We start from the raw sequence: 23,705 nt of genomic DNA on the forward strand, positions 1-23,705 counted from the left end.
GGCGGGGCGGTAATTCCCCATTCACCATGGGCCCTTCCCCATTCCGATTTTTGCCCCATAGGGCTCAATGGGAATGGGGAAGGCGCTAAGTACGGTGCCGCAAATTGTGGCACCGTACTTAGCGCCAAGGTCCCTTTGCGGCACCCTACTTTAACGACTGGCAAAACCAGCCGTTAAGGTCGGGTCCCGCAAAGGGACCTCGTAATTAGGCGCTAAGTGTTTAACGGCGCCGCAGCCTTTTACGGCGCCGTTAAACACTTAGCGCCTGGGTCGTAATGAGGCCCAATATGTTTGCAGTACTGCACCTTCACCATAACGTCCCCTTAAGAACGTTTTGTCAGTGATAGCTTGTCTGCAATCCTCATGAACGTGTAGAAAGCCCAAATTCCCCTGTGCATGTATACATTTGTGCTACCCCTTCAATTGCCTAATAGTGTTGGTGTATCTAACAAATGAAATGTGTGCATGTTAAGTGTTGGTAAAACTGTCCATGGTGTTTCTTTTTGCGTTAACATAGCATTGCGATTCTGTGTCGCAAATTATTAGCCGAGATAGCTGCAGGAAAGCAATGTGGAGCTTTCCTATGCAGACTGCACCTGGCCGGTATATCTGGAATCACAATGCAGGTATCCGTAGGTCTGCAGTACTGGCCGCATGGCCACAAGTGTGGAAGCACTCTCAATTGCTTGTAGAAGTGCACAACTAGCCATTGTACAACTATGGCCATGCCTAGGGCATCTTCTGTGTGCTGGTAAGAATGCCCCTGTCGGCAGCCCTACGGATTCATACAGTAGTCATTTCTAGTACTCCGCACAACTAAGTTGGTTGCTCTGCAAACCTACCAAAGTGTCCCAGCACCACGCCTGTCTGTATGAGGCCCACTTGAAAATAAGTAACAGCAATCTTGAGTGTACGCTGGGCGTGCTAAATTTCACAATAGTTTGATTGATGTGCAACTTGCCTTTCCATGACCCGTACTGAGCACTGTGCAAGAGAGTGTGAAGGGTTCGCCTGCGGGTCGTACAGTTGGAGATAACGTTTAACTGCAGGTGTGAGAGTTTGTAGTGAGTCTGAAAAATGGCAAAGCTGTTGCGGCTCGCTCACCAACATAGTAGTGCATGTTTGTAAAAGAAGTACGTAAACAGCACAATCTTCGGAGAGCAAACAATATTGCTGCTGCTTAAAACAGTAGTGTACCTGCAACACAAGAAACAGCACATTCTTCTGAGAGCAAACAAAATTACTGCTGCTTAAAACAGTAGTCTAGCTGCATGGGTCTCACTTAAGAATGACCTTCCTCCTGCACATATTGAAGCTGTGTTTCTCCTTGTTGTAAGCATTCTTCTATTTCATAAATCAGTCATGTCCATGCATCCTAGTCCTATGGCGTACCATGAAGTGTGCGTACCGCATGTGACGAGAACAGCTATACAAGCATACGGGACCAGTGGGCAGGGTACTACCCAGCCAAAAATGCAGTAGGGTAATTTCATGTACTGCATTCTCCACATCAGAGACACTCCTGTACGGCACCAGAGCTTTACAACACCCTTGTAGACAATATGCTGCGCTAAGGACCCTTATCTGTCAAAGGGCATTGTACTCTGCATGTACTGCTACGTGGTATTCTACAGAGGGAAGTTACTTTGAAGTGCTTGGGGATATTCCATCCGGGAGCATGTCAATGAGTGGCGTCTATTGAAGTGAGGGCCAGCCACCATTTTCCTCTCTCTTCACATCCCCTATGGCATCCCTGTAGGCACTGGCCCTTCCATAACGGCCCTTGCCTTTTATACCTTCTGCAGCTTGTGTTACAAGACCAAAAGAAACAGAAATGCACTGGAAAAGGAAAAAAGGTAAGTAAACAAAGCTTCTTTCAGAGTTCAACAATGTAAGTGGCAATGAAGGAAGTCAGGGTGCCGAGCATCGTATACCCTCCACAGATTGTGCGCTAAATAAAAGGAGCCAAGTTACTGTAGAAAACACTGCAGTGCAATCTGGTACAAATGCCTTGCTGGTAAAACAGATTGGTGTGCATTTTCAAGACCTGAAGTGTGCAACACCTACCAAAACATTCTTCCTATACTTCCAAAAAGGGCAGCAATGCAATTTATGTAGGGCGTGCAAAATTGGAACTGCAGTAATGTTAAGAGGAACGTTATTTGTGGGGAAAAATCTGTGAAACGTCAGATTCCCATTTGTAAAGTATGACATTAGCACAAGTTGTAAAAAGGCACAAATACACTTCTTTGCAATGTACCATGCTTTCTCCATTTCCTGACCAAATGAAAAATTATGCAGCAACATGGGTGTATTGCCATAAAAACGTATGCAGGTGAGCACAAACAGACGCATGCCGCAAACAGCACTGAAAATCCTGTTACATGTTCTGCAATTTTTCCTCCACAATGAAGAACAATAATATGGTTGTGATCGTGCATCTCCAAAGTGTCACACAGACAAACCAAAATCAATCACTTCATTGTAGATACTCTATACGAGTACAAATCAACATGATACAATCCACAATGACCTGCCACTAAACGTTTTCTTCCATTCACTGTCCGTCAATGTATTTACAACTACCCTACAAAGCATAGGCTGTGGCTCGTGCAACACACAGTCATAAGCACACCCTCTGCTTTTCGCTCGACAAATACACCATGGACCACAGTCTGTGTATGCCATCCACACCCAGAAACCTTATTGATCAATCTTGTGTCCTCCACAGGCCCAATGCTATGCTTGCCATCTGCAAAAGGGGCATAAGTCACACGTACAACCCTGCTACTCCTGTGAAGTCCGCTGACTTTTCGAGCTGTGTGTGCAAGGGACTGGGGGAATACATTTCAACCAGGTTAAGGGACCTCTTCATTAGTGGCGGCTCTGAAAAGAGCCTTTTTTTTTTAAAAACACAATTTTTGGCAATTTTTAGAAGTATCTTTCTCTTTTGTACTTTAGCTCACATGCTTACAGTAAGGTCTTCAGTGCAGCTTGTATATTGGAAAACAAAACATGCCACTGGTCAACAAAGAAATTCCATTAGCATTGAAAAAGTGTACTTATCGAGAACCAATGTTGTCAATATCACAGAAGAACATCCCAGGCATCACTCAAGAAGTCGCACATATTCAGTTGATTAGAACCCATCTGACCTCTGGCTGGTGAAAACAATCATTGGAATAGTCCCATACTATTTTTGGTGGAATTCATGAAAAAAACACCTTGGCAGTGGGAAAGATGCTCTTCACTGCTTTCATCAACTCCTTGAGTTGAAGGTACACACGGGAACAAAGCTTGGAACCCAAATGGAACACTCCATAATGCACGACCACAGCATACACAGTTGCAAAAGTGCCCAATCGTCGACATTCTCCAATGACACCGCCAAAATTGCGCACATCGCCACAGCACCACAAAGCGTCCACTGCTTCCAATTCGACATCCCAATGAAAGCCCTTTCTGCAGCATACTGGAACATATCTTCCACAAACTCATCACTGACTACCAACACAATGCACCTGTCCATCTCTTCCCGCCACCCTCACTGCACAGAGTAATGGAACAAAATGTTGCTGCCCTTCCCTGTGATGCACACCCCGAGCACCTGATTGGACAAATCCCATAGTCCCATTCCCATTGGACAGCTTGATGAGAAAAGCACAATGTAGAACGTTGCTTTCCCAAAAACTGCTACGCCCGCGCCAAAGCAATGCAGGATTAGTCATTCTTCCCTTTCCACTACTGTTGCTCCCCCACCACTACCTCATTGGCTACTATTCAATAGTGACACATGCATCCATCAATCGCAAACAAAAGCCGCCATCATGCAACCGTGTCACTCCTGTACAACACTTCACTTGTACTGTTACACATTCACACTGAAAGTGTTGTGCCTTTTCCGAAGCACATCCCTACAAAGTTCAGTAAAAGCATGCATGATTTCTCCATCCGCATACATCCACATGCCCACCCACAATGTGGCATGTGTAATCCTGACAGTACTGCAGAATCTGCTACCTTTTCTTGATATTGAGGGGTGGGAGTTGTGGGGGGGTTACGGAAGCAATGTCAAGCAGGGTAGGGGATTGGATCTTCCAGCGTGGCTGTGAAAATGTTTTTATTTGCTACGTGTTTGGGAGAAACTTTTTTTTCTCTTTATAAGCATTTCTGTTTGCCTCTCCTCACATTTTTACCAAATTCTGCTCAACGCTTCTTGCACAGTGTAAAAGAAAACGCCATTGCCAATCACGCTCAAATAAATGCCATTTCTACGAAACCACTGGATATTTTGCGACCTCATGGTCTCATAGTGGGTGGTCAACATGTCAGCAGTCTGCATAAATTCACACATTCTTCTGTTTAGAACACACCTTCTGACTTGTGGCTGTAGACAAATTACACCGGCATCGTTCAATACTCTTCGTGGTGTTATGCATGAGTAGACAACCTTAGCAGTAGGAAAAATCTGCATCACTGTGTTCAGCAACCTCTTCAGGTAATGGATTAAACATCCACATGACATGTAACCCAAATGTAGACTTCCATAGTTCAACGTTCGTAATGGAGGCCACATATCTGCAAAGGCTGCACTCATACTGACAGCCAAAGAGAGCGTCCACTCCTTCCAACCCGAAATTACCAGCAATGCCACTTTGTACACAACATCTGTGCAAATGGCACACAAAGGTATCACCGGCGATACTGCCCCTTAACCACACCCTAAACACCTGATTGCCTAATTCCCACAGTTCCATTTCCATGCCCACCATGCTCATAATGGCAGGAAATGGCACGTGCACTTTCCCAGCTATAGCGAGGGACATGACACACAATACGTTTTCCATTTCCACTGGCATTTTTCCACCACTCCCTCATTGGGTGCTGTGAAAGTATCACACATGCATGCACCAACCACATACAAAAGCTCAGCATTGCACACTAGCATTTCGATATTTACCCTTCAACACTCTCAATGCACATTGTGTTTGCTTCCAAAGCAACTCCACCAAAACCTTCTGCTAAACCATCCACGATTTCAGCATCCACAAAGGTCATGAGCAGCACCCAGCACACCTTTGGCCATGCACACATCAGTCTAGGCCTTGCCCACACCCAGCACAGCACTATGGATCCATGCATGCATGCAACCATGTGTGCAGCTAACATTATCCACAAATGTAACATACGCAGTGGCACTTCCACCCAACTCCCCCACACCATAACACAGCCATCCACCAAATCATGTCACTGTTAGCAGAATCCACAAACATACCACAGCTTCTGCTACCCCTAACCCCTGCCATTTACAAACTATTGTGTCACTGCCAACCTACTCACACCACCTTCACAACATAGGGCGTACTACAACAAATCTGCACATATCACAGTAATCAAGCACATATAAGCTACACTTCACCCATACCCTCTTCCATTCTCACACTATACAAACACTTCACCCTGTGGCCACACTACACAACTTCTCACGGCACCAGCCGAACACCAAATACTGTATCATATTTCAACTATGACCTCAACCATGGAACAAACAATGCACACTTTTTTACTCACCTCTGCTTCTGTTGCATGTGCACACACCACCCTCTCACTGATGCAGAGTCAAAATGGCATTACTGCCATGGGTGTGCTCAAGCCCTAGGCTCTTGAGTGCATGGCCTACGACCCAGGGCCTTCAGCCATGCACCCAATGGTCTAGGCCTTGAACACACCCACCACAACTTAATGTCACCATGCATGTCAACATGTTACCAACTACCACAATCCACATACACACCACTGCCACCAGCACTCCTACCCAACCTGCGCACCACAATGGAACCATGCAGTGAAAAATGCAACAGTTCCCATAATCTACAAAGAAAGCACTGTCTCTGCCACTCTATGCACTTTCCTTCACCTACTATGGTCTTACCCACTTCCATTCACAAACTATTGTGTCACTCCCAACCTAACCACATAATGTTCACAACATTGGCCCTACTCCCACCAATGCGAACACACCAGACAATGCAAGCACCACCCTCTTCCTAATGCAGAGTCAAACATGCATTGCTGCAGTGGGTGTGCTGAAGTTCTAGACTCTTGAGTGCATGGCCTACGGCCTGTGGCCTTCGGCCATGCACCCAATAGTCTAGTCCGTCAACACACCCACTGCAATGTAATGCAAGCATGCATGCCACCATATGCTCTACTACCGCAATCCACCCAGCCAACCGCGCTCGCACCCAACCTATGTCATGTGCAATTCACTCCCCTTCTCAAAATCACCTGCCACCACTACCATGCTTACCCACATTCAGTGAACAAAAAAATATAAGAGTTTTCACGTTTTAAAAAGAAATTTGCATAACAATGACATCACGGGAAAATACAAAACATACAGTGTTGGCACCATTGAAGCATTGTAAAATGTACAACCCATCAAACAGCACAACATGAAATGATGATCAAATGTTGCACATATACATTTCTGCATGGTAGGTTAACACCAAATTAAATTACCTAAATTCGCAGAAGTTAATCACACAGAGCTGGTAGGCAACGTTTGTCACTGCTCTATAACAGCAGCCTGGCCGATATATATGCATTGCTGCAGTGCAGCTTCAGCACTGAATGGCATGGAGACTGATACCTTCCTCATTCTGATAAGCAGATGCTGTGTGATGGTGGTACGCTCTGCCACTTGCCTTCACTGGTGGTTAACCTAAAGGGGTCACCTAGCTGTCAGGTCAGTGGATTGGTCTGAGCCCAATGAATGTAATCACCTACCAGGCCAATTTACAGACAGACTACTTAATGTGTTCAATGCTTTGTCCTGCTACCTGCCGTAGAGTAAAAAAAAATCACCTGCCACTGTAAAAAGCAGTATTATCTGTCACCCAAATCTGTAGGTGGTAGCACTGCTTAAAAAGCAGTAGCCTACTGCCTAAATCTTTTGGTTTGGCAACTCACAATGGAAAGAGGTCACCGCAAACAGGTCGCTTTATGGCAGCTGCCTCCAATCACCACACAAGGCAGTCGCCTGTCGAGGTACCCGCCAATTAGCACTATAAGCACAAATACTGCAGGCACACCTCTATCTTCTTCCACCTCATTACATATGTCACATGAACCACTTCTCACTCCCCCACCCTTTCCATCCCTTTTGATCACCAACACATGGCGTACAGTATATTTTCCAGTCCCATTCAGCGCCGCACTGTCCTCTGATACACCATGGCGGCAGTTCCCGAAAATGTTGACGCACGGCACGCTTCCCTCCAGACAACCACTGGCCGCGTCCAGTGTTCGCCGACATCACGGTGTACTGCAGGCCAATGACAATTCAGTCCACAGAGCGAACAGGGAAATGGGTCAGCGGAGTGGACACAGATATCACACATTTTTTGGGACGCACATATCAGTTCTTTGCAACAAAACTACTGGTCGGATTCCCACCAAACACACAAAAGCACGCTTTCTGACCCAAGCCCCCGCCCCTGCTGCAAAATTGATGCAAATCAGTCCAGCCATTCCGGCTGTAGCCATGCCCAAAGTTTTATCCCATTCAGTCTATTGAGAAAAAAAAATGTTTGACTCCCCCTATAACTTTGCCGACCTGCACAAAACCTCACCCAACTAGGCGAAAAAATTCAGAGCCGGCCATATTCTTTTAGCAAAGTTTGGTGATGATTCCTCCAGGGGGAGCGAAGTTGTAAGCAGTCAAAAAAGTGCTTTTCCTATGAGCTTAGACACTTAACCATAACTACACGGCCGATACCGCAGGCAGTGTAATATATACGGCCCACTCTGAATTTTTGCTAAGTTTGGTGAGGTTTGGTCCAAGGGGGGCAAAGTTATAGAGGGGGTCCCAAAATTTCTTTTTTTCCCATAGACTGAATGGGGAAAAAACTTTGCGTACACCTACAGCCCAAACCGCTGGATGGATTTTCACCAAATTTGCAGCAGGAGCAGCGGCCTGGTCCCAAAAGCATGCCTTTGTAAATTTGTTGAAAATCCATCCAGTAGTTTTTTTTAAAACGATCAAAAAGTAGGTCTAAAAGAAGAGTGATATCTATGTCCGCTCCGTGGACACACTTCCCTGTTCGCTCCACGGGCAGGACACTGATTGGCTAATTGGCTTGCGTCATGTCCGCGGACATGTGAAGCATTCACTGATTGGATGGTGTAGAGCGTGAAGTGCGTCAGATTGTTCCGATGCGCCCGCCATATTGGATCCGCCGACAGAGCGGCGGCCAACAGAGGCGAAATGTCATTTTGGTGAGTGTTTTGTTGTGCAAGAATGCTTCGGGAGGTTTGGGGAGTAAGAGATTGGTCAAATACTGCATTTGTTTAGGTGGCAGGTGCTACTGATGTTTTTGCCATGCCCGCGCTGTCCGGGATGTCCGTAATTAGTGAAAATGAGTAGTGTCCTAAGGACAGTATTCCCGTCCGTGCTGTCCGCAGGCAAATTGAAACTGTTCTAAGGACACGCGCGGTGTACGCGGACATAAAAATTGGCCATATGCCACAGTTAAAAAAAAAAAATTGATTCTATGGGTGTGATATGCTGTGGTTGTTGTGGCCAGGGCCTAGAGTCTTGAGTCCATGGCTGAAGGCCATGCAACCAAGACCGATGTTGTAAGCACTGAAGTTATAAGCCACCATGGGTGTGATAAGCTGCAGTGGTTGTGGCCAGGGCCTAGAGTCTTGGGTGCATGGCCGCAGGCCATAGGCTGTAGGCCATACACCCAAGACTCTAGGCCCTGGCCACAACCACCGCAGCATATCACACCCATAGATCACACCCATAGAATGAAATATCTATCAAATACTGGTAAATCTACAGTTTGTGTATTGTTTGATTTGTATAGTTTGTATGTGAAGTTTTGGCTACTTCATGTCTTTAAGATTGTAGAGTTTGGTAACAAGCACTGCAGTATAACATATCCATGGAAGTAAACTTTTTGTATTGTGGTGTATGGTTAGATGTTTGCTTTAATGGTTCTGTTATGCAGCAGTATTTATGCGTTGTATTAGAATATACTTACTGTTTGATTTTTTGAGATCGGATATATTTTTTTCATGAGTTGGGTAACTGGAGTACATATTTCTGTGATAAAAGAAAAGAGCATGTTAGTGTATGTATTTTATAAAGACTTATTACATTGCATAATAGACATTTCAGCTTGTTTTCGAACCTCATATTTAGTAGTTTACAAACCAGTGTACTGTGCAATTTGCTCAGTTCCTGTGTTTGTTTTTCAAATCATTGGGTCTGTGGGAAAAAAAAGATCTGCGCCGGATTTAAAAAAAACTTTTTTTATGCTACCGTCTATTTGTTTGTTTGTTTTCAGTGTTCACCTGTTCTTTCTGTCTAATGTTCTATCTGTTGGCTTGTTGCAGATTTTTGGAGCAGTTAGGTACCTGTTGGCGTATTCTAACTGTCTATTTTTTGTTATAATTTAGTGGTATTCATTTGTCTGTTTGGTTGTTGCAAAATCTTCGGGCAGTTAAGTACCTGTTGGCGTATTCTAACTAGTGATAGTTTTTTAATTGAAGTTTTGTTAATGTTTAACTACAGATTAGACATACAATTTTGGTTTTAAGAAGATTAAGTAAGCGTCTGTAAGATTTGCTGGTAATCTCTGCTTTACAGTGATGGTACTGTCATTACATTCAAACCATCCACATTTCTTTTTTATATATGCAGTGTAGTGATCTGCATTGGTTGTGACTGCTGCGTGGTAGATTATACCTATTGCTGTGAAGGTTTTCTTACCAAGTGATACTTGACCATGTATGAATCCAGTCAGCTTGCAGTTGTTTTTGGTAACATCTGCATTGTAACGTAGAAGCATTAGTATTACGTATTTACTATGTACTTGTATTAGTAAGGTGGAGCGATTATCTGAATTGCAGGTAGTACATAATTTACCATGGTTTGCATTTTGTACAAGTTGCTGAAATGGAACAGATTCACAATTAGGTATGAATACATACACAAAGCGCTCATTAGGGATTTGTTTCTGTGCCACATTGTTGCAGAGAGTTCATGTATTTTTCCACATGTATGAAATCTGGAAGATTTTATTTATAGGTATGTTTTTGTTTTCCAGTAGTTGTAGTAAGCACATTAGAAATTCTTATGGGTTTTCTTGTGAGTTTATAGAGAATTTCACCATTCCAGCACAGTAGTCCACTTCTTGTCTTATTCTATGACCACTATATGTGTTGTCAGGATTGTTTGTTGTGTTTCTATGAAACTTTTGTAAAGTTGTGGCTGTCCTTCTGACTGAGCCTCAACCACTCGACCACCATTACAGCACACGAGGCTGAATCCATTCCAAGATGGCTGCCCGTGCCTTCTGAAGCCTCCCCTCCTCTGTGCTTCCTTCACCTGACCTGAGAAGACTGATGATTGGCTCTCCCAACCTACTTCTCCACCCATCAGTCACCGGGAGGCGCAAGCCGGCCCTTCTGGGAAAGTCCCTGAGGGCAAGGCCAACAACTGTCCAGAGACTGTCCGGAGCTGACCAGAGCCCAGGGCCATACCCCCTGCTCATTTCTTATGAGGTTGTGAGTAATCCATATTTGTCTTACCTACCCACATGCGCCCCTTATCTTGTCCACTCAATCTGCTCCCTTTATTACCTTACCGGCATCTGCTATGTGTCCCAGCCACTGCATTGGACGATAAGGTTGCTTAAAACATTCGCAACAGTACGCCACCTTTAGTCGGACCTATGTACTCTACATTCTGGTGGACATCTTTACTATCCACTCTCCTCATAGACAAATCACATTTATGTGTTCGTTACTAATGCATTTGAACTTGTGCCTTTCTGCACTTTAATCGACTGCCTTTTTGGCTCCCTCTGCTAAAATTGAATCTAGGAATGTTTGGATTATGTATTTGAACTTGTGCCTTTCTGCATTTTAATAAACTGCCTTTTTGGCTCCTTCTGCTAAAATCGAATCTAGGTATCTAGGGATCTAAGTATCTGTACCCTAATACACTGCTACCGCGGTTACTGCTGCCTTACTTTCTGTGCACACCACTGCATCTACGGTGGTCACTGTTATTATTGTTTAACATTGTGTGCAATTGCTTACAACAGCATCTCTATCTCAACCACCCTTTTTGTAGATCTGGCAGGCAACTGCTTTTAGACTGTATCAGGCCAACATGCCCTCCACCCTCACTACTCTGTTTGCAAGAATACTACCCACCCTACTCTGCCTCACACGGCACACCGGTGGGACAGCACCCAATTACACCACTGCCTCCCTCCACTACCCCAATCTTCACAACACCATGACTATGCCGTCCACTGCTCACCACACCAACCCGTACCTCAACAACCCAGCCTTATGGCTCCAACACTTTGCTTCCAGACCTTCACCAAACATACCTTGTTCCATCACCCTGAGAAATGCCAGACTTGGCTTGCGACTCACGCACGCCTCCCATCACTCTGTGCATCTTAACAAACAGCCTCTGACCTCCACCACATCCACACACTTGAAAAACCCATTGTCACCTCACCCCAACCTCCCTAACACTAGCAATATTAATGGTGCATTAATCAATGTCAGATCACTCACGCTCTAGAAGTGGCTGACCTTATTCTTACCCTCGACCTCGACTTTATGGCTATCACCGAAACTTGGCTTCACACAGCCTCTGGCCCACTACTCTCCCTTGCCATCCCTCCAGGTTACAACATTATCAGACACGATCGTAACTCTAACCAGTCCAAAGTTGGTGGCATTGCCATCATCCATAAAAATGCTCTAAACTTCCACCTCTCCTCTGTGCATCACTTTTCCTCTATGGAAGCACTGACAGCCAAACTAGTCGTCACTCCTAACCACTCTATCATCTTCCATCTACTTTACCGGCCACCTGCACCGCTATCCACCTTCGCTGACGACCTCTCCAACATCATCAATCATAACACCAATACCAAATCCCAAGCCTCGATATTAGGGGACTTTAACCTGGGCCTCACTGATCCCAATGACACTGCTGCCATGACTATTGATAATATGCTTAAGAATGCAGGATTCATACAGCTTATCAACCAACCTACTCACGTTAAGGGCAGAACCCTCGACTGGCTAGCCTCCCACAATTGTCCTATCCATATCATCTCTAACCAACAGTATGCATGGACCGACCACAACTTAATTACATTTAACATTCAGTCCATACCTGCCAGCCTCTCTCCTACCATTGCACCGGCTACTGCCACCCGCAATAAACGTGACATCACTTGCGACAGACTCCTCCCCCTCCTCCTCCCTGCTCTCAATGACCAGGTTCGCTCATGCTCCTACCCCACGGCTATGGTTGACACCTTTAACCTCGCTATGCAAAAAGCCTTAGATATCATCGCCCCATCCAAATTGAGAAAACCCAAACTTCGAGCCCACCTGAACTCTTGGTTCACACCCCAGCTCAAAACCCTGTGCAAAGAAAAATGAATTGCGGAATCACATCGGAAAAGCAACCAGTCCGCAGCCAACAAATTGTGCATCCTCCTGGCCACCCTTAACTACAAGGAAGCCATATTCCAGGCTAAAAAATACACTTACAATAAACGTATCAAACAAGCCAAATCCAACACCAAAGAATTGTTTAGAATCCTAAAAGAACTTGAAACCCCTGTCACTGCACCAGCCACTTGCATCAAAGATAGCACTTGGTGTACCAAAATCCAAGAGGCTCTCCTCGGCAAGATTGCCACCCTCCAAATTAAAATCAATAACAAACAATCAAGCCTACAATCCAACTGACAACCCAACCCTATCCCCACCCTAAACCGCTCCATCCCAGACTCTCTGACTCCTTTTAGCTTCTCTCCACTCTGCATTTCCAAAGTGGAAAAGATCATCACCAGCCTTAAACCGACCAATTGCCAAGGCGACCTGGCAGCTATAATCAAGGAAGCAGCTCATGACCTAGCGCCATTCATTACTACGCTCATCAACTCTTCCTTTAGCTCTGGGATCGTACCTGATAATCTAAAGGACGCGTGGGTCATCCCCCTATTGAAAAAACCTACCCTGGACGCTAGTATACCCACAAACTATAGGCCAATCACCACGGTCCCGTTTTTACTAAAAATCCTCGACCGTGCAGCATATCTACAAATTCAAGATTACCTTGAATCTAACAAACTCTTGGGACTTAGGCAATCTGGGTTCCGGCCACGTCACGGCACTGAAACTGCCCTCATAGATTTAAAAACACAGATTGAAGATCTAAAAGACAAAGGCAAACTTGCTCTCTTACTCCTATTGGACCTTTCGGCGGCCTTTGATCTCATCAATCATGAAATCCTCTGCCACCACCTTAAATCAGCTGCACACTTCTCTGATAAAGCTACAACCTGGATTAGCTCCTTTTTAGACAATAGATCTATGCACGTGTTCTCTCCACTAGCAGCCACCCCATCTGCACCTGTCTCCTGTGGCGTGCCACAAGGATTTTGTGTTTCACCCACGTTGTATAACGTGTTCACCAAACCTCTCTTCGATATCTTGGACTATCTGGGTGTCACTTACACCAACTACGCTGACGACACCCAGATACTAATCCCTATCTCAGGTGACTACACAGCTGACTCCCTCGCTATCAATGTCATCTACCAGGTCATCCGGGCGTGGATGGCTCAACACAGACTCTGCCTTAATGATGAAAAGACTGAGCTCCTTATTCTTGGTTCGCCATAAAAACTTACCAAACTCGACCCTGCGTTCAAGTCCTTCATCATCGATGGGAATATTATCCTAACCGCCAAGGACACAAAAACCATAGGGATCTACATTGACTCGACCCTATCCCTGACCAGACAAACTAACTCAGTCTCTTCCGCAGCGGCATATACCTGCAAGCTTATTACAGCCTGTCGCCCTTTCCTCTCCGCAACCAAATGTGTCACCCTGGCTAGAACTCTTGAATTATCCAAGATTGATTACTGCAATGCACTGTACCTAGGCACCAATTGCTGCAACCTAAACAAGTCGCAAATTGTCCAAAACAATGCTATTAGAGCTGCCCTCAACATTCCCAGGCGCCAACACATATCCAACACCAGACGCAATATTCGCTGGCTCTCTGTCCCACACCGTATCTCCCTGAAAACCCTGGCTCTTACCCACAAATGCCTTCATAACCAAGCTCCCTGCTACCTGGCTAACCGATTTGCCCTCCACAACTCCATTAGACCCCGCAGAATGGCTCATTTAAACTGCCTTGAGGTTCCACATTTCAATCTCCAAAGATCAGGTGGAATTAGCTTCCCCATCTTGGCAGCTAAACTCTGGAACACACTTCCTAATGAGCTTAGAGCACAACCCTCATTCCCGAGATTCAAACACCTTACGAAAACCTGGCTGGCCACCCAGGACATTTAGCTCTGGGTTCTCTGCTTAATTTGTACATGTATATATAATCTGCTTGACCTCTCATTGCTATTATCATACCTGTATATTCTGTATTATACTTGTAAACTTTGTAATTATGGTTCTGTCTGTTTTTCCTATGTTGTAACTAAGTGATGCGCCCGGTTGCCCCTGGGCCTGGTGCGCTATACAAATAAATAAAATACTAAATAAAATACTAAATAAATGAAGGACTAACATTTGCAAACACAATTTGTCTGTACTGTGTAAGTAAATGTTGTCAACAATTGGTGGCAATTGAAATAGAATATTCATTGCTACATTTGTCTAGAAACTTACACCAGTTATATTTGAAAATTTGAATGGATCAGATCGTTCTGTGTCCAAGTAATTTTTTCGGTGTGTGTGTTGCTTCTTTGAAGAAGACCCTGAGTTACTTTGAGTAATAGGTTCCTCTTTGGTTGTGGTAATTGATGAAGTATTAACTTCTTTTACTCTCTTTGGAGGATTTGCAGTGAGATCTTGTTGCATTTCTGTTTGAAGTAGTTTTCTTTTACAATGTTTTCCTTTTTGTGGAACATGCTATGTTTTTAGATGGGGGGGTGTATAGTGAACACAGTCTATTGTATTCTAAAATTCAAGGAATATCAGCGTTTACTTTACTTGCATCAAAGGTGATTAGAAATAGAACGTCAAGTCTACGTAAGCGTGATAGTGCTACGTAGATCCAGCCTTCTTTAAAGACTGTGTTCCCAAATTCTATCAATGCTTTGTCTAGGGTAAGACCTTGTCATTTGTGAATGGTGACTTCGTGTGCTAGAGTTAGAGAAAATTGTTCTCTGCGTACATACATGTCTTTGAAGAGAAGGAATCGAGCTGTTGAGCGCCCTATCCTTTATACTTCTGAAAGTTTGTCAAAGAGAATATTGACAAACTGAATGTTGTTGTCACGTGGGTATGTTTGAAAGCCAACAACTGTAACCAGTGCTCCATTAACTAGTCCTTGCTCCACAACAAGGGTACGTTTAAGCATTACTCTACAGTTTAAGGATTATTTTAATATTTTCTCCAAACCAGCTGTGTTGGAGATAGAATTGTCTAAGGTATTTAATCTTGTTGTGGCTTGTTGACACATGGGTAGTGTCATACCATGAACGTCCAGTTTGTCTGTGGAGCAAATTTCAATTATCGGTTGCATTTCTTTTTTCAAAATTGTTTCACTGATTTTGGAACAGCTTGCAAGAATTGGCATTAAGGACAAACAATTGACATTTTTGTGTGCTAATTGTTCCATGACATCAGTAGCACATGAATTATGGCCATAAAGTGCATGGATGTGCCGGGTTTTTAATATTGCTTGTGCTTCTTGAGATAGTACACCAACGGTAATACTTTTAAAAATGTTGGCGTGAGGTCTGCAGATTGGCGCATGGTTTCAGTTAATTGTCTGTATTGGAAATGTTGCCAAAGGTTGACATTTCCTATGTTGCCAACATTTTTACGGCAGAGTTTGTGTTCTAAGGTTTTAAAAATAGGTTCACCTCTCACTGGTGTCAATTGAAGAAGATCTCCAAAAACAATAATGTGTTTTCCTCCAAAGAACTCTTCGTAGTTTGTTTTAAGTACTTCTTGGAATCTGAGATGAATCAAAGCTAACATTAGGTTGGATACCATGCTCACTTCATCTATTAGTAGCCTTTTCATTTGTTTTAACACTCTGCGTAGTTCCATTGCAGCTTCTGTAGAAAGTTTGTAATTTTCTAATTTGTTTTGGTGTTCTAATGGAAGGAGTAGTAATCGATGTAAAGTGACACCACCTATGCTGTAGGCAGCTAAATCTGTGGGGGCAGTCACAACAGCTGACAGTTTGTTGTTTGTCAATTGTTGAAGGAACTTGCTGATGATTTTGATTAAGAATGTTTTGCCTGAAGCAGCTTCACCACTGACGTATAGTAGGATAGGTTTGTAATTTTGGCAGGTACATTCTTTATTTTCATGTTGTACACCATGTGCAATTTCTTTTATTACTTCTTGAAAAATAGTATGCTGCTCTTTGTTCAGTTTTGATTGAAGTACAGTTAAGTCTTCTGTATCTTCCTCATAGAGACACTGGTGTTCTCTACTTCTGTCATAGTTAATTCTGCCTCATTTGCTATTAGTGGATGTCCCAGTGGTTCCTGACTTCCTGTTACAGAAGGCTGACTACTGTCGTGAGTGTCCTCATCTAGTTGGGCGTGGAGTTCTTTGTGTTGCTGTTCATTGTGCAACATTGTTTTGTACTGCGTAAAATTCATATTGGTCATAGTGCTTTCATTTGCTTTGAAAGCGTCTTTATAGGAGTCATAGTTTTAGTTAGTATCTCTTCTTCTTTTCTCCATGGTTTAAAAAGTTGTAGCAGGGACATGTAATATAGTTCTTTATGTTGAGGAGTTTATAATGACAATTTGATATGATTAATTAAGCTTTGTTTGGTAAGTTTCACTAAGCTGCCTTCACAATCTGCCACTCTATATCTACTTTTTTTTCATTTAGTTTTACATTATTTTTGTATGTGAAGTTTTGGGCTATGTGGTATAGACACATGGTTAACAAAGTAGTACTCCTGTTCGGGTAGTATTGTTTTTCAAAATATCTTGGCTGTTGGATAACTTTTGGTTATTGCTTCTATGTTGTCATATGATTTGAGAACTCTTTTTCTAGATTTAGCAGGACCAAGACTTAGCCATACTATATTTTCCACACAAAGCAGTATCGGTTAAACGATTTGCAGCTTCATAGGAGCCACATTCTCTGTGAGAGAGCATTTAATGCATACGCTGTACAATTTCTGAGATAGTGTTTTGTCCGATGATAGGTCATTCCAGAGGTCTTGAAGCTCTGTTTTTTCTGCTTTTGTTAAGTAGGCTGTAACATATCATCCAACTGCAGTGGAATTGTCTGCAATGTACTGCACATCTATGTTTATCGATAAGAGGGCAATGATTGCATTGTAATCATTGATATATTTTGATTCTTCTGTTCTTTTTATGTAATACTTGTTCTTAGGTGATTTACCTTTAACACTATGTCTAACTGAAGACTTGCAGTTGTTCACTTCACCTGTAGCTTCAACTGGTCTTGGGAAACCAAAGCAGCATTTGGTGTAGTATTTCCCTTTGTCAATATTTGCCACATTTGTGTCTTTGAAATTGTACAATTTGTGCATGAAGATCACTATTCGTTATTTCCGATGGAATTTCACAAGTGACATATATATCGATAAACTGTAAAACAGTGGCATCACTGTCTTGACCAAATCTAGGAGCATCTTTAAGCCATAAAAGCATGTGGATATGTGGTGCTACTCTCTCTTGGTATTCTTTTCTCCAAAAGAAGTGTTGCACTTCTCCGAGGGGAGGAACAGTTTTATTACAAATAAAGTGCAGCATAGCAATAAAATGATGATGGAAATATCTTGAAGATTAATAGGATCAAGAGAGCAATGTTTTCCAGGTGTTAGTATATCTATGTTTGTTTTATTTTTGTTTGATATGCGTAGGAATCATGTAAATCTTCCCATGTATATTCTGCACAACTTAATGTAACAAACCAAGTGGGTGGGCCAAGGTTTCTTATCATACAACGTACACCTCAGTGACATCGGAACCAGTACTCTTTCGTACTACGCATGTTTGCTAAAACCTAATCTTTTTCTTGTACTTTTTGTATTAATTACGTAGCTGATATATTTTGAACGTGGGTTCCTGATTTCAATATGTGTGCAACTCCGTAAAATAGAGTTGCTAGTTCACTTTCAAAGAGTAGGTGGAATATGAATTCTACATTTTGTCTAAATCTGGGATCTTCAGAATACATTTGTAATGAGCGGTATTCTGATGCTGTTATCTGAGTGGGTCCATCATCGTACCTTCCTCCTTTGCCAGTAGGAAAGAGTAGAGGAAAAGCATGTGCTTCTATACTTTTTTCCCATATGCTGATTGGTGATCCTTCGGTTTGTCGCATTTGGTACGTTTCTAGTGTATCATCTATTTTGTCATTAGAGTGTAGTGGATGAATTGTATAATGGTCTAAAATATTGGAAACTGTAGCAGGATCTAGAAGTTCAAATTGAGCAGTTTCTGGTGACTCTTGAATTATTTCAGTTGTTTCCCTCATGTTTTCTTCAATATTTATTTCTTTGTATTATTCATTATTGTCTTTTTGATATTGTAAGGCTTGTCTAACTTTATGTAACTCTACGAGTTGTTGCCAAATTATTTTGTCTTTTGTTGGTACACCATTTACTAAGACAATTAAAGATTGCTCTATTGGACGTTGCACTCCCAGAGTGTGCACATTTTCTTTCAGATCTAATGGTAAATAAACTACTTTGCCACAAATGCCTTTCACCAATTCAAAGGGAGGTAATTTTGCTGTTTTTGGTTGAAGGTGTATTATTGCTTGAAATGGGTGCACTGTTTGAATTATAATGCTCTCATATGAATTGAGTTGTTGCAGGGGTTTTGGTAGTGGGAATAATTCCAAGTTATTTGTGATAGCACGTGAAGGAATTTGGTTGTTGTCAAGTTTTGTAGCACAGTAACTACAAAATATTAAGGGGTCAGTTATTTCGTATTTGTTTTCTGCTATAAGGTAGAGAGCTAATTCAAACCATTTGGAATCTTCATTGTCTTCTATTTTGTTTGTTATGTCTACAGTTTTTGTGTTACTTTTATAAAAATGTCTGCGGCAACGCACAAACACATGGTTAGGTTCTTCAGCGGATGTACTTTAAAATTTTAGTATTTCATTTTTGTATGTGTGTAGTAGAAGGTTGCCATGTGCAGAATTGTTGCTAGTCTGTTTTAAAGCTATTGTATTTTGTAAAGCGGCTTTCAATTCCAAAATATTTTCTCTGGATATGGTCGATTTCTTTGAGTAGGTCTTTGGGTGTACCACGTAGAAGAGTGTTATTTAAATTGGCTAGTGCTAAAGCAGGACTTTTAGCATAGTACAGTTTATAGACTAGATTTCTTATAGTTGAATGATGTGTTGATATCATTTTGATATGGTAGGTCCTGAAATGCAGGCTAATGAATGTCCTTGTAGTCCTGTGTATTTGCACACTGGACAGGTATCCATATTTTGCAGCACTTTAATTTTGATTTTGTCTTTGCCTTTCACATACTGATTGAGGAACTGGCGTACAGATTTGAAAGATTTTTTGGGAATGTTACACATTGACGTGCATGGCCATTTGAATACTGGACCTTCTGGTTCAGTCGAATGGAGAGGTAATTCTGAGTTTTCTGGGGATATTTTTGTAAGCAGTATTTCTTGTTCCATTATAGTATTATTAATTTTTTCTTTTCATAACCTCCTCCACTGCTACGTATGGCAATTGTGTTTGTTTGGTTTTGTTTTTATGCTTCTTGATTAAAATATGGTTCTGTGCTCGTGGTGTGACTCCATTCATCTCCACATATATTTAAGAAGTTATTTTTGTTGACATTCCATTTATTGAGAAGTTTTTTTTGCAATTTAGTAGTTTTGGTAGTGTTTTCATTCTGTTTAACACTAAAATTAAAAACTTTCTTTTGAGAAGGATTGCACTGTCTATCAAAGCTTCTAAGATCAAATTTTCTACAGTAGGTTGAAGGGTTATGGATGATTTGTCTCCTGTTTTTATACGATTCTCAGAACATTTTTGCTAAAATACTTTTTTTGTTATGGTTACATGCTAGCATATTAAGATTTATAGGAGCAGTTTTAGCAGTAGTGGTAGCCGAATTCTTGTTAAACATTTTCTGTTTTGTTTTACATTTTGATAGAGGAGGCAACGTTTCTGTACTGGAAGCTTGGTTTGTTTCGCTAAATGACTGTATTAGCTGTTTTGTTTGAACCTTTTGTACAAACTCTGGTAGAGATGGATGCTTATTTTGGACACTTTTATTTTGATTTGCTCTACTTCTACGTTGTTTTCTACGGACTACCTTTTTGGTAGGCATTCTTTGGGGTCTGTTGAAAAAAAAAAGAAGGTATGGGTTGGGCCTTCTGCAATGTATGTGTGCTGTGTGCATGAGTGTCTGAGTATGATGGGAAAGATGTATGTGGTGGCGTGTGAATGTGCATTGGGCAGCTACAATTAGTTGGGAAGGCTATTCTTCTATTTGAGTGTCACTAAGGTGCAGTTCAGATAAGAGTGGAAAGTGAGCTAGTGGTGAGGGGAAGCATTAATAGTAAACCTAATGGTACAAAATTAAAACAGTTCTTTGTTTTGTAACACTAACATTCTAGGGATTGAGTATGTTATTTGTGTTCCAAAATGGGGGATTTGTGTGCCATTTTGCCTGCTAATCCCTGTTTAATAAATAGGGATTTGTGGGCAGAATGATTCAGAAATCTCTGTTGTTTTTGGTGCGCAAAATACATGAATGTACCACACAGTGTGTTTAAGGAACAGTAAAGTAGTATTGTACTTACTCTTTTTTTGTGGAATGAGCAGGATTCTTCGGATCTGTTGTTTGTAGTTCAGATGCTGCTGATTTTCAGGAGAGTGGTCTTCACTGCAATTGTAAAAGAAAGAAGTTAGTAATGTTGTGTGTTTATAGCACTGATGTTAATGTAGACGTTGATTTTTATGTTTTTGTAGTAGTATTCTTGTTTGATATCTGAACATAGTGTATGCATGCATTACATTTGACTATGTGCAGGGAGACAGTAAAAAATAGTGTGATTTTTCAATGAAAAATCGTTAGTCTCGTGCCTAAAATCGGGAGGGTTGGCATGTATGTATAGGTTATGCAGGTTTAGTGGCATTACTCTGTTTATATGGATTCATAAGAGTTGTACATTTACTGTGAATTAAATATGCATACCTGTAGTTTGTATTCATGCATGTGCCACTACTTTGTTGGCAGATTTGGAACAGCTGGTTTAAGCAGTAATGAACATCCTTCCAAATGTGAAAGTATTTTTTTCTGGATTACTAGCTAGGGCAATATTGGACAATAGTTCTGATTTTTGTCCTCAGCAAAACATTGCTAGGTGTGCAGTCAAACGAGGCATGTCTGCTTTCATGCTTAGAGCTGGTATGTTTTTTCTGTAATAATGAGAATGTTGATTCGAGTAATGCTGTTTATTTTGAAGAAGACGGCATTTCCTTATCTTTTTTGGGAAATGCCATGCTGTTTTGGAATGTAAGGGTTGCTTTGGAGAAGGTTATGTGAAGATTTTAGTAGTAAAGTAAGAAACCCCACCCAAAAAAATACAAAATAGCAGATGTATGTCAGGCACCTGCAAAAAATACAGAAAAAACAGATCTTTTCAGAGCTAACCTCAAAGGGAAAATGGGGCACACTATTTAAATTTACATTTACCACGCTGAGATTTTCGATATGTCCGTGGACATGGTGGTAGTCTGCGGCCAGCGCGTATTACATACAGGGATTCTGGGGTGGAGAGGCATGCAAATGAGAATGAGCATAGCTAGGGATTGGTCAGTAAAGTTTACTGGGTGTGTTGTGTAAGGAGAGATTTTGTCAGAACGTCTTTTTCCGAGAGTAGAACAGATAGCTATGGCTGTGTGTTTCCGAAAACAGATTATCTGGATTTTGGGAGACTCATGGATACATTGGTTGGAGGTGCATGCAGAACGTTGTGGAGTAGCTGCAGATCTTGGATTCCCTCATGTGGAAGTGCACTGGCATGGAGTGCGTGGAATGAAGTGGCTGGACTTGGTACCTCTCTGTGCTACTTTAGAGACAGAGCATAATCCAGACATAATTATAATCCATTGTGGAGGGAACAGTTTAGGACATGTGTCTGGAATTTCTTTGAAATTTGCAATGAAAGAAGGACTTGGGAAGGTCATGGACATGTTTCCAAATTCCCAAGTAATTTTTTTTTGTATTGCGCAAAGACAAATGTGGCTGCATTCTTCTTCATTTGGTCCACAAATGGAGAAAGCGAGGCGCAATGTCAATAAGGCTGTGTGTGCCTTTCTAAGAGATTTTGGCATGTCCTCTTTTCACAATGAAAATATTATGTTTCGTGGCAATCAGATTTTTCAGAGAAATGTACAAAATGCATTGCAACCTTTTTTAGAATTACAGTCATTTATTTTGCTGTAGATGTTGACGATTTCAAGTTTTTCAAACACACAAAAACACCACCAAAAGGCTCTTTTCAGAGCCACCACTTCCTCCCAGAGAAAAGTGCATTGGTTTTGCTAGGGCAGCACTGTAAAACGTTATATGTCCTAGGACTGTCCGCAGACTTCCAAAAAATGCACAGGGCCCTGCACTGTTTATTTGCCACTTTTATTTTTAAACTCTGAAAGGCGGCTCTGAAAAGAGCCTTTTTTGGGATTTTTGTTGTTTTATATATGTTTTGTTTTTTTACACACGACACACTAGGAGAGGAGTGGAAAGGAGGGTAAGGAATCAACCACGGGGATAAGAAAGGTAGAGAGGTAGAGAGGAAGATATAGGGTGGGCCTTACTTAGGTAGGTAGCAGGTCTTCTAGTGCTCCGTGACCGTAGCCTCGAAAGCACTTCGAAGACTCTTCCCCCTGCAGAGTACTGCATCGCAGTGCATACACAATATTATGACCCTCGAAAGGTAAGGGTCAACAGCATCGCAAATGGCCTGTGAAGCAGCTGGAGGGATGCGCTCTCCCACAGGAGTGTCTCTTGTGGTGAGAGGAGCGTAAACAGAGGATGCTGTAGAGGAACTCAACCTACTTAGTTTATCACAAAGTACAACCTTGCGAATGTCCCCACTGTGGAACGACGTTAGGTGTCGCTTCATGGATGTCGTACCAAAGCTGTACGAACCACGTCTCCCACACCTCAGCACCATTTTGCACTGTTTGCAGGTGACCTCGTTCGTACATGCTTTTGGTACATTACCATGAATGGTAAACAACCGCCACACCCAAGACTCCTGGCGAGTGCTGGTAGTAGGGAGTTCCTCAACCTCATTCTCTTCATCCTCTTCATCCTCATCCTCTACATCCTCACGCCTGTTCCCCTCTGCAGGCTCTTGGGGAGGTGGTGGTGGTGGAGGGTTTGGGGGTGGTGCTGAGGCAGATGTAGCAGCAGAAGCCATGGATGCCTTCAGGGTTGATGAGACAATCTCAGCAAGAGCAGCAAAGGCAGCAAAAGTCAATTTGCAATAGCCAGAAGTACAATGAAGATCTGCTCTCTGGTGTGGCTTTTTATAGGGGTGGACGGGTGCGCTTCGCAAACAGATCGAACACCCAAAAATGTTCCAAAAGTTCCAAAAAGTATGTGGAAAGCCATGGTCATTGT

The sequence above is a fragment of the Ambystoma mexicanum genome, chromosome 1q (assembly GCF_040938575.1).
Source record: "Ambystoma mexicanum isolate Mex_15411 chromosome 1q, UKY_AmexF1_1, whole genome shotgun sequence".
Classification (NCBI taxonomy): domain Eukaryota; kingdom Metazoa; phylum Chordata; class Amphibia; order Caudata; family Ambystomatidae; genus Ambystoma; species Ambystoma mexicanum.